Source organism: Callospermophilus lateralis, unplaced genomic scaffold (genome assembly GCF_048772815.1).
Source record: "Callospermophilus lateralis isolate mCalLat2 unplaced genomic scaffold, mCalLat2.hap1 Scaffold_129, whole genome shotgun sequence".
Classification (NCBI taxonomy): Eukaryota; Metazoa; Chordata; class Mammalia; order Rodentia; family Sciuridae; genus Callospermophilus; species Callospermophilus lateralis.
In genome coordinates this window covers 3538197-3551562 of record NW_027512465.1, presented here as the reverse complement: position 1 = coordinate 3551562, position 13366 = coordinate 3538197, and the positions used below count along the sequence as shown (strand labels likewise).

Here is a 13366-nt window from a genome sequence, read left to right as displayed (position 1 = left end):
TGACTGTACAGTACTAAATAAAACATTAAAGGAATCAAATGTTACACAAGAAAATATTCACTCAATACAAAAGAAGGCAATAAAGAGAAATAGATGAACAAAAGAGACATTAGAGATGTAAAAAAACAAAAATAAAATGGCAGGCATAAATCTAACCATATCAATAATAATGTTAAGTAGAAATGGATTAAACAACCCAATCAAAAAACAAAGACTGTCAGTCTAAATTAAAACAACAAAGTCCAATTATATGCCCTCTACATATAACCATATGCTATCAACTATATGCTTTGACTGAGTTTAGATTCAAAAAGATACAGATGGATTGAAAAATAAAAGGATGAAAAAAGATATGTCATACAAATGACAACTATGGAAGAGCTAGAACAGCTCTCTTGCGTCCTCTCTTCCAAAATGACCGGAAAAAAAAAAAAAAGAAGGAGTAATGGTTGTGCCAAAAAGGGTCACAGTCATGTGAGGCCTGTTTGTTGCACAAACTATGCCAGGTGCACGCCCAAGGACAAGGCCATTAAGAAGTAGAGGCTGCAGCCATCAGGATCATTTCCAAAGCAAGTTTTTTGACACTGTGTGCTTTCCAAACTGTTTGTGAAGCTGCATCACTATGTGAGTTGTGCCATTCGCAGCAATGTGGTCAGGAAACTATCGTGTGAGGCCTAGAAGAACTAAACACCCTCACCTGATTTTAGATCTGCTGGTGCTGCCCCATGACCTCCACCAAAGCCCATGAAAGGAGCTGGGTCCTTATTGGGTGAAGAAAAGCTATCTTCTGGGAAAAAATGAAATGAAAATTATAATTCATATAGCAAAAAAAAAAATGCTAGAATACTAGATGAAATAGACTTTTGTACTAAAATCACTAAATATAAAGAGGAACATTTCATAATGATAAAAGGAGTAATCTGTTAGAAAGATATAACCATCATAAGTGATATGCACATAACAACAAAGACCCAATGTATGTGCAGTGATAACATACAGAATTGAAAGGTAAAATAGAGTTCTCCAGTATTAGTTGGAGTATTCAATGCCCTGCTTCCAATGATCCGTTTGAATAATTGTATGGAAGATTAACAAGTATGTAGAAGATTCAAACCACAGTCTAAACCAACCAGATCTAATTCATATCTATAGAACTCTCAACCAACAATAGCAGAATCCTTCTGTAGTTCACACGTAACACAGATAATTCAGAATAAACCATATGTCAACATAAAACAATCTTCAATAAATGTAAAATGATTGAAACATTATAAATAATTTTTTCTGACACCATAGAATTAAATTAATAATTAATCTACAGATGACACAGACTGAATTAATAAACTAGTGAACTTTGGATAATAGGCAAGATTCATATGATACAGAAATCATTTGAATTGAAAGAACTGAGGTTAGTTTAGTCTTCTAAAGAGTAACTTGGGTGGCAGAGATGAGAACAAGGTAGGACATAATAGTTTCACCTAAAAAAAAAAAAAAACTGTCATTTATAACAAGGAGCTTATTTATATGTGATCTTCCACAAGACACAGGTCAGACCAATGTATGAAAGTTACAAGAGAAAATAAGGGAATATATTTTACAGTTACTTCCAATACCATCTAGACAACCTTGTGCTTTCATATATTACATCCCCTAATGTGTATTTTTAAAATCATCCGGATGAAAGTCAGGTAATAATTTATAACATGTTTTAAAGAGAGTTTCTTCTCAAAAAGATAAAAATCTATACATAAATTATATAATTACTGTAACAAATGGTTTTTTATTGTTTATGTTTTTCCCCCAAAGAGTCAAGGAGAAGCCTTAGTAATAGGAGTAGCTTGATATGCAGGCAGCTTCTGGTCCTCCCAGGCGGAAGCAAGAACTTAGAATCTGAGTGAGCCCTTTTATTGAGTCTTTCACAACAAAATAGTGCTTCCTCAATCCCCTAACGAATTTACCAAACTTGTAAATAAATTATTATGTAACTTCCTTATATTTTGAAAACTTGATATTTTCCTTAACTTTATCAAACCAGTCTTTAATTGCCTGAATTTCTAGATCAAAAAGCAACTCTTTCTCCTAAGCCTAGGTTTAACAGTCACAGAAACTGCCAGTTCTCCCAATACCTCACTCAGATGTTTAAGGGTATTAAAATAGAATCTGTAAAAAATGACAACTATACAAAAATTAAGGACATGATCACCAGTCCAGGAGAACCACCATTCAGTTATCTATTAAGTAGTAAACTTTGCAACTCAAAGTGAATCATTCAGAGCCTGATGTCCTTTGGTGGGGGGAGGGGGTTGAGAAAATGCTCCTATTTGCATAATATTGTGTACACATGCACAGAGCTGGACTGAAAAACATAAATCTATTGTGTCTAATGTTGTTTTATATTTCTCTGCAATAAGACAATGTTTTTAGTAGAGACTAGAATTCTCAAAGAGATTTTAATAAGAAAAACTTTCTATCAAATACTTAATGAGAGTTCTCTTTAGAATAAAAAATACCTGAAATGAGCATTTATATTTATGGCTTACTAAATTTTCTTTGTAAGCTTAGCTATTATTGTTTTTACCTTGAATGTGTCATTTTTTTTTACCTCCTCAGCAAACAAATCAGTTACTAAATAGTACCCAGGCTAGGTACCAAAGGCAGGAGCAATCTTCTGATATTGATGCCTGGTGGAATACACTCCAGTCACTCATCACCATGAGCCACACAAAGACATCACAACTTCTTTGTGTCTTTTTAAAGATGGCTGTAGCAATATCAGATGAAGAAATGTTTTTCTTAAAGCACTGGAGAATGAGGATTGAGTTTGACATTTTATAAAAACTTCCAAGGTCCTTTGAAGAAACAGTGCTCAAAAACAAAGTTGACTGAATTTTTAAAATAAATTATACACTAACCTTGCCTGTTAAACTTATGCAAATGCATTCTGAAAATATTTTCCTTTAAATCTGAGTTTTGACAAAATTTATATTTAAAGAACAAAAGTTACATTTTCAGTTGTCTACACTGAATGTTCAGTTCCTCATCTATGGAAATGCTCCATTAATTTTTCCCGCTAATAGTTTATGGTTGGCCATGCTTTGTCCTAGCGACATAAACTTTTTTGATATTATCAATGAGTTGTTTCTGACCTTTTGGTTGAGAATTGTGTGGTATTGTTTAAAGAGTATCCAGTGAAATTTGTATGAGCACAACAGGCATTTTTAAAGTAGGTATTCCTGGCCTTGAATCTATAATGCAATTTGATCATAATCACTTGTAGAAGAAAATAGTCTTGCCACAGCAGTTTCAGGTTTTCTATTTCCAAATGAGAAAAAATTGATGTAATGTGCTTTACATTGCATTTTACAGAAAATCATAAGATCTGTTTACCTGGTTAAAATTCAAATTATTTTATTATGGTGTCAATTCTTTGGTTTTGGCAGCACTTCTAAAGTGTCTGTTCACCAAAATACTCCCATAGTGAATGAATGCTAGTGTTGACACCACCTAACAAGCAGGGATTATGTGTTTACAGAAGAAGTAATATGATAGGTTAAGTATAAGAGGCATTCTCGAGAGTACTTCAGCACATAATGAGTGACTGACTAGAAAGTGCGAAGTTGCTACTCTGGCTGGAGTCGGTGTTGATGCCTGCCTCTCTTCTCCAAAGCTCTCTTGATAATGTTCAGCTGCTCTGTTCTCATGTGGGGAATAATAGTAGAGTAAAGCTGCTTTTCTGTCTCATTTTTCTTGCTAATTTACACATTCAAGCCATTTTTTTTTTTGCTACCCTTATTTGCGATTCCCTTTTGTCAAGTCACTGTTCTCTTTTTTGCCTCAGGCCTAAGAACTAATTTGAGCTTCTATAATTACTTCATGTTTTACACCTGTCTGCATATCATGCTCCCCTTGTCTCTGTACTTAAGCTGTATATTTCTTTGCAGAAAGCTAGTTTTCATATACAAGGACTCCTAAGTTTCTCCCCTCAGACTTCCTTCAGAAAAAGCACAATTAAAATGTTGAGATATCCTCAGCAATGTGGCTGACCTTTGCAGTTCATGAAGGACAAATGAACACTGTCTTCTCAGACAGTTTGTGTTAAGACATTGTGGAGCAGAGAGCCTGAGCTTTGTTCCTCATGAATGAAGCAATGGTTGTAGTCATTTTAAAATCATTAAGACTCTGAATGCAAAGTCTCATTCTACAGTGTTTGCTCTATGGCTGCTCTTCTGCTTTAATAGCAGCTTATTAAATTTGGGTCAATGTACTCTGAAGAGTATCACGATGAAAAAACTGTTCTAAAAGTTACCTATTTAAAAAAGGCAATTGATTAGATTTTTAACTTAAGTGACAGCTGCAATTCATTGCCTACTCTTTGTGATGTCCTGCAGCCCAAGCCACCTTTTGTAATTTGGGCTTCATTTTGTAAGAGCTTTCCTGAATAATCCAGGGTTGCTTTCCACTCAGAGCCTGCTAATCCAATTAGGAGTTTAACAAGGGTCAAATTAAGGAGACTTTGCACTTGGTGTTTGCATCATTAGCCATAAGACTGTTATGTGAGTGCATGCCTGTGTGTCAGGGAAGAGGAGGGAAAGGCTGCAGATGGGACAGACACAAAGCTGTCATCCACCATGTGCTGTGCCCTTTGCTGATGGAGGCTCAGTGGGTTAGCAACAACATTTCCAATTGTCTTTTGGGGCTGTTGCCTTGTCAGCTCACTACTATATAGTTGTTGAGGTTACAGGTGCTAGCAGGGGCTGATGAGGAAGAGTGTTTTGTGCCTACTCTTTGTCTCTTCTGGTAGTCTGTTGTGATTGGACAAACCACTGGGAAGACATGAAGTTGAAACCTCTTGAGCATTCATTATTTTTGATAAGATGACAACTATCTAGGCTCATGTTCTCACACCTTGTGCTGTTTCCTGCCTTTTAAAAAAAACATAATTGTTCTTTCAGTAAAATATTATCATAGGAAGCAGAAATTAATTTTTTAGGAGAATGGTGAGGCCTTGCAAAGATCAATTACCTACTATTTAAGGAAAGAAAGTGTTTACGCTATTATTTTCAGAATTGTGTTACTTAGGATAGCATTTTATTTCCTTTTGTCCCTGTCATCAATTTGTATCCATTAATGTGCTTTAGCCACATTATTACTGCTGTTTAAAGAAAATGACCTATTTCCAAAAAGAAAAGACAAGAGAATTCTGCTAACCAGTACTTGTCTGCTTGGGATATTGCTAGAAAACTGTTGGCGTGCCCATGCAGCAATGCTTTGTGCTGCTACATACAAAGTAAAGATTTATCTAAAAATAACACTTTCATTGTTCCTTTCTTACCTCCTCAACCCATTAATAGGTACTTTAGTATCATGAGAGTTTTCATAGTTTAATCCCCTTTCAAAAGCTTTTCAGAATAAAAGCTCTAAATGATCCTCAGTATTAATTTGATGTGACTTCTGTACAATATGGTTTCAAAACTCTCAGGAGCATATTTTTACAGCTTTACCCTTTTTCACTGCAGCAGTGTGTGGAAAACACCAGTTAAATGTTTAGTGGAGTCTCTGACGTGAGCCATTTTTGTTGCTTTCTTATGTACTTTGCCAGTATACAAAAAGCCTGGTCTCTGTGCTATAACTGTGATTTCTCAGGAATATTATTGTTTGTTACACACTACTTTTTAAAAATAAAAATGTCTTTCTCGTATTGGTATTTCTCAAAGCTGTATTTTTAGGCTTAGATTGTAAGGGTCCGGTGAAGTGTCAGAGAAAGAGACCACAAGAGACCAGCCTCATGCAACACGCAGGGGGAAGTTTATTAGGATCCAGTTCAGCACGCTGAGGCTCCAGGCAGGCTCGCACAAAAAGGCAAAGCAGCCCCGAGCCCAGAGCAGGGGTCAGGCAGAGCTTAAGTACACTTTTTGGAGAGGGCGTGGGGCTTTGCATACATCAGAACAAATCATCATGAGGTGTGTGAAAATTGAACAACAACTCTGAGACCTGATTAGTACATTCATTGGTGAGAACAGATTGGACAGGGGTGATTGATCACTTCTAAGCAGAGTGCACATTTAAACTGATTGGTTTTAGGTCCTGCGATGTCTACGTGCCATTCTACACAGAGTCCAAAGTTATTAGACAACCAGAGGAGCCAGTGAGAATGTTTACTGGGCAGTTCGGGTATTGTTCTAACAGCTACAGAGATTACAGGTTCCGGGGGTAGCAGAGGAATCTAACAATACTTGGTCTTTTACTCTTTAACCCAAGCCTTGTGGCTTAGAATCAGCTTAAAAATTTTACCTTTACAGATAATCTAAGAATTAAAAGCCAATAATGAAATTGGCCTAGTAAGTAGCAATCAGGCTTGATTATATGCATTGGGTTACATCTTTGTTTATATTTCAACCACAATGGTTTCAAACAGTTTCCAGTGCTAATAACTCACTTCACTTTTTTCATGTTTTGTTGCTTTTGATATAATATTTAATATATTAAATATATTTATATTAAACATGCAATGAAAGTATATTCATATGGGACATGATGTGTTTTTTGAAGTTAATTTTCATTCAAAATTGTTATATTCCTATTTCTTCAATATATATACATCACAGGATGTATCATTTCATCCAAATTTTACAAATTGACGTATCATTTCATCCAAATTTTACAAATTGATGATTCCACCAAAGCATAATATTAATGGGAGCATGGATTATGAAAATCATCTGAGTCTACGTTGCATATTGTTTTCTAATTTCAATCCTATTGTGAGTATACACTTGTTTCTTCCTAGGATAATATATTCACCCACCCCACTGTTGAAGATATCCCTGATCTTATCATTCATTTTGTACTTTGTCCGATCTCCTAACATCCGTATTGATATTTATTTCCACAAGGGCCTCGTTGGGACTGACTCTTCATGTGTGCTGATATTCCCATTAACACTCTAATAGAAATTCTACTGCAAAAAGGGCCTTTTGTCCAAATTCTAAACTCACTCTTCTTCCTTACCCTACACTGGAATGCTGCCTACTATCTCTATTTCCCTGGAAGTTCTCTTTTACATTCAGTAGTCCCAGGTACAAGATATTATGCCATTGTATATGCATTTAGAGGATTCATCTCTGCTGAACATAATTCAGAACGTGTATCCAAATCAAGGCCCCAATACCCTTGTGTGCTTCAGATCTTACCTAGTTTTCTATTTTCATACTTACATTTCACCTTACATTCTTATAAATATCCCAGTTGCCCAATACCCGTATTCATCCAGCAGAATGACTCCTAACCCAAATCGAACATGTTATGACCCTTAACCAGACTCTGTTCCCTCAATATATTTTCACATAACAGCAGGTCCTGAGTTGATCTTGCCATACAGGTATGTAGGGAATCCTACAGCTGCTGAGAAGCTCAAAGGTAGATGCAGAAATGATCCCTGGAACAAATGTATGCAGCTAGGTATGACATGTGAGGTCTAAAGTCATCTTCATGACCATCAACCCGGTGAGGTTGAAGGGATGTGGCTGAATCAGCCTCTGTCTTCTCAATGCAGAGAAGATGGACAGAATCAGGCCTGTGTGGAGAGCTGATCCTGGGCTCCTAGTGTATATAGACCTTTATGTCTTGTGAAAATAACACAGGAAGGTGGGGCAGCCTCCATCTCATGGGACCCTTGGAAACAACTGTTAGGACAAAGTGGTTGCCAAGGCAGTGACCTCATTCATTTCCCTGAAGGAAGTGACCTCACCTCACTTCCTTGGTGATGGAACTCTCTGAACTTGGGATCCAGGAGGCGAGGCACCCAGAGGCAGTTCCAGTCCCAGTGGGCTCACTTGTTTGTCTGTACCAGGGCCACAGTCATTCTTTCTTGGCACCTGGTGATGTGTGGATAGCCAAAGGCCTTGAATGGTCTGAACAGGGGCCCTTCCTGAGAAAGAAGTGTTGGCACATTGCTGCCTCCTGACAACTACACAGAGATGGCCACAGACACCAGAGCTGAGACAGGCCAGGCCACTGCTGGGGAATATATTTTCACCCACCAGTCAGAGGACAGAGTGGATAGATGCAGATCAAATACAGGGGTGGTTTGTGTGTCTTAGTGGGTGTGTGTTTGAATTTTTCATTTTGTCTCATGTTCCGAGAATGTGAAGGACAATGGTGTTTGTTGTTGTTGTTGTTGTTGTTGTTGTTGGTTTGAAATGGACTGTTAACCAGTGAGTCTTTCTAAGTCAGTGGATCCCACTGGGTTTGTGGTTAGAGAGAGTAGAGAGAAGAATGCAGCCGTGAATGTGTCCTGTCTTGTGGAAAATTTTCTAGCACTCCTCATGCCCAATTTATGAATGGACTGCTGCTTTTATTGCAGATGAGCAATGCCTACCATGATCCTAAGTTCCTGTATTCTTCCTGAATTTTGGCCACTCTCTGAAAAGTTTTGTGGTTTTGTGTTCAAGATGTGCACCAGCTTCAAGCTCTGTGACATGGCCATGGACTGGATTGCTGAAGGGAATGCCAAGCATCTCAGAAAACTCAAAAATTATTGTGACTGGTAAGGATCTCTCTGGAGAATCCCTGCTTAGATAGATAGCAACCCAAGTAGCATGATTAGGAGCTGTCAGTGCCACAGTGTTCAATTAAAGAAAAGTTTTTCTCCAGGCTTCTTTCTTCCCTATTGTTCTGTTCCCCTAAATGTCAGGGAGGTCTTTGCCTTCAGGTACTCCTTTGGGAATCCTCAAGAAACCAGTTTCAAATGGAAACGAAGAGGCCTAATCTGTGCCCTTTAGGTAAAGTGCTTTGTAAAAGATGTGTCTGAATCAGACTCTTGGCCCTGTGTGTGGCTGTGAATTACATTCTCAGCACCCCAGGAAACTCAAGAAAAATCCCATGTGTCCATCCAAATCTAAGAGGATGAAAAAGAAGAGTAATATTGGATGAAGTCTCTTGCCTTCCTCTGGTCAGACTCCTGACCGCTATGAAGTAAGAACAGGGATTCTCTGGGTCAAATGAGTTGTTGCAAGCACTACAGTAACTAGCACACAGGTGTTTGGGTTTTTTCATGAGTCCAGTACCCATAAAGAATCTACCCCTGGCAGTCAGGAGGCCTCTAATTTGAGAAGCAGAGCAGTATTCACTACAGGCCCATTTTATCTATCCTGTTTCTCAGGAAGGGTGTCCATGCCACCATGACATTTGGCATATGATGGGCATGAGAGCTTACATTGCACACCATCTTAGACTGGTCCCCCTATGGGAGCCCCCAGCCAGAATGTTCTGATGAGTGTCTGTATGGAAGAAGATGAGAGCCATGTGGGAGTGTTTTTGTTAGAAGAGTGGTATTTTGTGTGGTGGTTGGAAAAGATGACTGGGTCCACCTCAGCTTGAACTCTGGTGTGATGCCATTAGAGACTGAGTTCTGGAACTGATCTCAGAGAACTATTGCCATGAATTGTGTTGGGATTTTAGAAGGCCAGGCATTAGAGGAGCCTTTGGAAACTGAGATCTAGGCGGATGGTGGCTTTCTCCACATCATTGGGAATCTCAGCCAGGATTTCACATGATTTTCCTGTTAAAGCCTTTTCAGTTATAGTTGAGAGCCAAAACACACATGAACCTCATATTTTAGACCCCAATGGGCCTCGATTCCAGTGACCTTTTTCCACTCCTTGGGAAGCCTTTGCCTGCATGAGATCTCCAGAGCTTTCACTGAAAGGAGATTCCTCAACTCTTAATGGTTCGTGAATGAATCAAAACCCACAGTGCCAACTTCTTCATTCTTGAAATATGGCTAGGCCAATTCCATGAAGTTTTTGAGAATCCCATGACAAGAAGTCCCTGGAGAACCTTTAGATCTCCTGTTGCTCATCATGACTGAACCAGTGAGTGCCCTTTGTGACTTAGTGGAATTTATGACCATGGTGAAGAACAGCTATGCCAGTGAGTAGGAGCCAGCAGGGAACTGGGCCTGCAGCAATGGAGTGCAGGTGTGTGATCCAACATCTGTGCTGGACCCTTGTGGTTCTGTCACTGGATTCCAAATGTCATGTGACTGACAAGGTGCACCCAGCAGACCCTAAAATATAAAGGCATGTTGTTGTGGGGAGAGGATTTGGTGCGATGCTCAGAATCAAGTTGCTATGCTCAAGTGGGAAAGATATATGGGATAGCAGCCCAGTTTTTTTTTTTTTTCCTTCAGACCCTGACTCACCCCACGTGACAGAGCTCCCTCCGGCAATATGTCCCAGTTGAACGTTTTGTATTTCAAAAACAAACACCAATTTTCCTGGGAAACTGCAAGAAATGCCAGTAAAACTGGAGGCTGAGCCAAAGGCTTCACAACCCACCCAGGGAGAAATTCAGACCCCAATGGCCACAGTTACCTACAAAGAGAAGATTCAGCTCTGCTGCCTCCTGTTCCTATTGGAAAATAGGAAACCATGTTTTCCTGTGCACATAGACTCAGACCAATCTTTCATGGTCTTATTACAAAGGAAGCTAAAGTACAAAGCTATATTTCTAGTGCACAAATATCAGAGGAAGATAGTCAAGGAGTCATTAGGGCAGCACAGCTCCATGTTTTCAAATGTTTACCCTGTCCCCTACTTTTGGGATCTCTTCTGCCACACCAAGTTTGTGAGCTCCTCAGAATTTTTAATTCCAGATATGTATTCATAGAATTTTTTTTCCTCTTCTCCTCTCATTGTGTCTTATTTGGGGTGATAGTAATGTCAAGGCATTGTGGTGGATGACAGTGGAAGAATTTTATGTGGAACATGTTCGCATACATATTAGACTCATTTTCAGTTTTGCCATTCGAAATATTGAATCTCTGACACTAACCCATAACCTACTAGACTCTGACTACTGATCCTAACATGGATAAAAATAATCCTAAACTAATAAAAGTACAGGCATTTCATAGGAGGCATGGTGGATACTTGGAATTGCCTTTTGCTTCATCAGGGATACATATTATAAAAACTATCATACACTTTTCTCGTATTACTTCTCCAGGAATTAACAAAGTTAACAAATATGTAACTTCCTGTCTCCCTGTCTCTGTCGCCTAGGTAACAATATATATTTTTATATACATATATAGAATCCTACTGCCATCACAGTTATATTCTTAGAGTACTCTGACTTTGGAAAATACAAATTTCATGAAAAGATCACTTCCTCCATACACTGAGGGAACTAAAAATTCAAACTATGGTGAGCTTTATACTTCAAGAAGATTATACATGAAACACTGTAGAGAAAAATGAATCTGTTGAGTGCATATGTGAAGGATATATATCCCCTTATGAATTTCCATTGGCATACGTACTGTTACATTTTCATTTATAATATATGTATGTGTGTGTGTGTGTGTGTGTGTGTGTGTATATATATATCTGTCCCTTCCCCCATTGAATTTCTTTGGCACCTTTGTTGACCTTTCATATAAGCATTTATTTCTTAATGTAAGGAATATTTCTGGGCTCTCAGTTTTATTTCAATGATCTGTTTATCATTTTGCTAGTACATTGTTTTGATAACTATAGCTTTATGTAAAGTTTTGAAATTGGAAAATGTAAGTTTTCAGCTTTGTTATTTTTTTTCAAAATTGTTTTGGCATTGTAGGTATTTCACAATGCTGTATAGATTTTAGTATCATCTTGTCAATTTCTGCCAAAACCTTCTAAATTTTGATAAGGATTATGTTGAATATGAGCCAATCAGGGGAGAATACCCATCTCAGCAATAATTGAACTTTTGGTGTTGGGGATATGGTTCAGTTGGTAGAGTGCTTGCCTTGCATGCACAAGGCACTGGGTTCAATCCCCAGCACCTCACCCTCACCCCATTCCACCCCCTCCCTGACGCACACACACATACACACACACAAAGAAGTTTCTACTCCATTCTTTTGAACATAATTTGTCTTTTTTTAAAAAATATAACATCTCTACTTGCTTTTTTTGTGTGTGTGTGTGCTGTTTGCTTTTATTTTTTTTCTTTTAGTCGTAGATGAGCACAATAACTTTATTTAATTTATTTATTTTTATGTGGTGCTGAGGATTGAACCCAGTGCCCTCACACAAGCTAGGCGAGCTGTCTACCACTGAGCTATAACCCCAGCCCCCTCAGTCAAAATGAACTCAGATACAAAGGTAAGACAGATCCTGCAGGTGGAGGGTGGGGACATTGGTGGACACTATATCAGTGGCTGGGGAAACAAGCTGAAGAAAGGCAGTGAGAGCTAACATTAGCAAGTGTTTTGAAGCATTCATTTGTAAGCTGTTAAAGTGAAAATCCATTTTCTTCTATTAAGCCTGCAATATGTGTGTCATCATAAGCACTCTCGTCTTGCACAATAAAAGAGTGGTTGTCTTCCTTGTTGGTATTCCCAAGCTTTTTATCCCTAAATCTCTCAATTTCAATTGTTTTATCCCTAAATCTCTCAATTCCTCCTTACAACAATTTTATTGTATTTTCCAGAGGGCAAAAAATATCTGCTTTGTGTGTGTATCTAAATTCTTTTGAAAGCAAAAGTACTTCTTTATCTCAGCATGCACATTTCTAGAATATGTTCTTGTTTTACATTTTAGCACAACTCTACTAAAACCATAAAAGGTCACTTTTGAGTTAAGTGTCAAGAGTAATGTTAAAACTATCTCTATCTATTTGCATCATGGAGGAAACACTGAAGAATTCAAAGCAATTTTAGTGTTGGAATGTCAGAAAAGTAAATAGATTCTGGCAATCAAGATTTCATGACAGCCACTTGAGCCTGTTTATTTAAAGCTAAGAATGATGGGCTTTCCAATTAGTATATTCAGGATGAGCTACAGACCTTGAAATACAAAGGAAAAAAAGAATCCAGAAATATCTTTATGGAGAATTGACCTTAGCACTCTTTTGCAAGATCTTACCATTTTTTTGTTCCAAGAATTATCATTGTTCGTATCCAACAATGATAATTCTTCATTTTCTCTATGACACATATACCCTCTGATCACCAAACAGACATTGTTGTATATTTATAAAACAGTGACAACTTTAATATATAATTATTGGAATGATATCAGTGATAATTTTAAAACATTCAGAATAAACTGATGGCTTAGAAATTTATTAAGTTAATTGACATTCCTGAAAGTATTAATAGTCAAATGTATCCTAGGAACTTAGAGATTGGATTTTAAAAAAAAATTTGAGGGTCTTGTCTTTTTGTCCAGGCTAGCCTTGAACTTGTGATTCTCCCACCTCAGCCTCTGAAGTAGCTGAGATTACAGGCATGCATCACCAGATCTGCTTTTTAATTACACATCGCAAGTGTATCAAAAAAACTCATGGGCTAATTCCCATAGGTCTACTGGGGCTA

At 37.9% G+C, this 13366-nt stretch overlaps 1 pseudogene; it reads left to right on the top strand.

Annotated features, from left to right (window-relative positions):
* The first annotated feature begins 372 nt into the window (after positions 1-372).
* Positions 373-801, top strand: LOC143386205 (small ribosomal subunit protein eS26 pseudogene; annotated as a pseudogene).
* Positions 802-13366: the final 12565 nt, after the last annotated feature.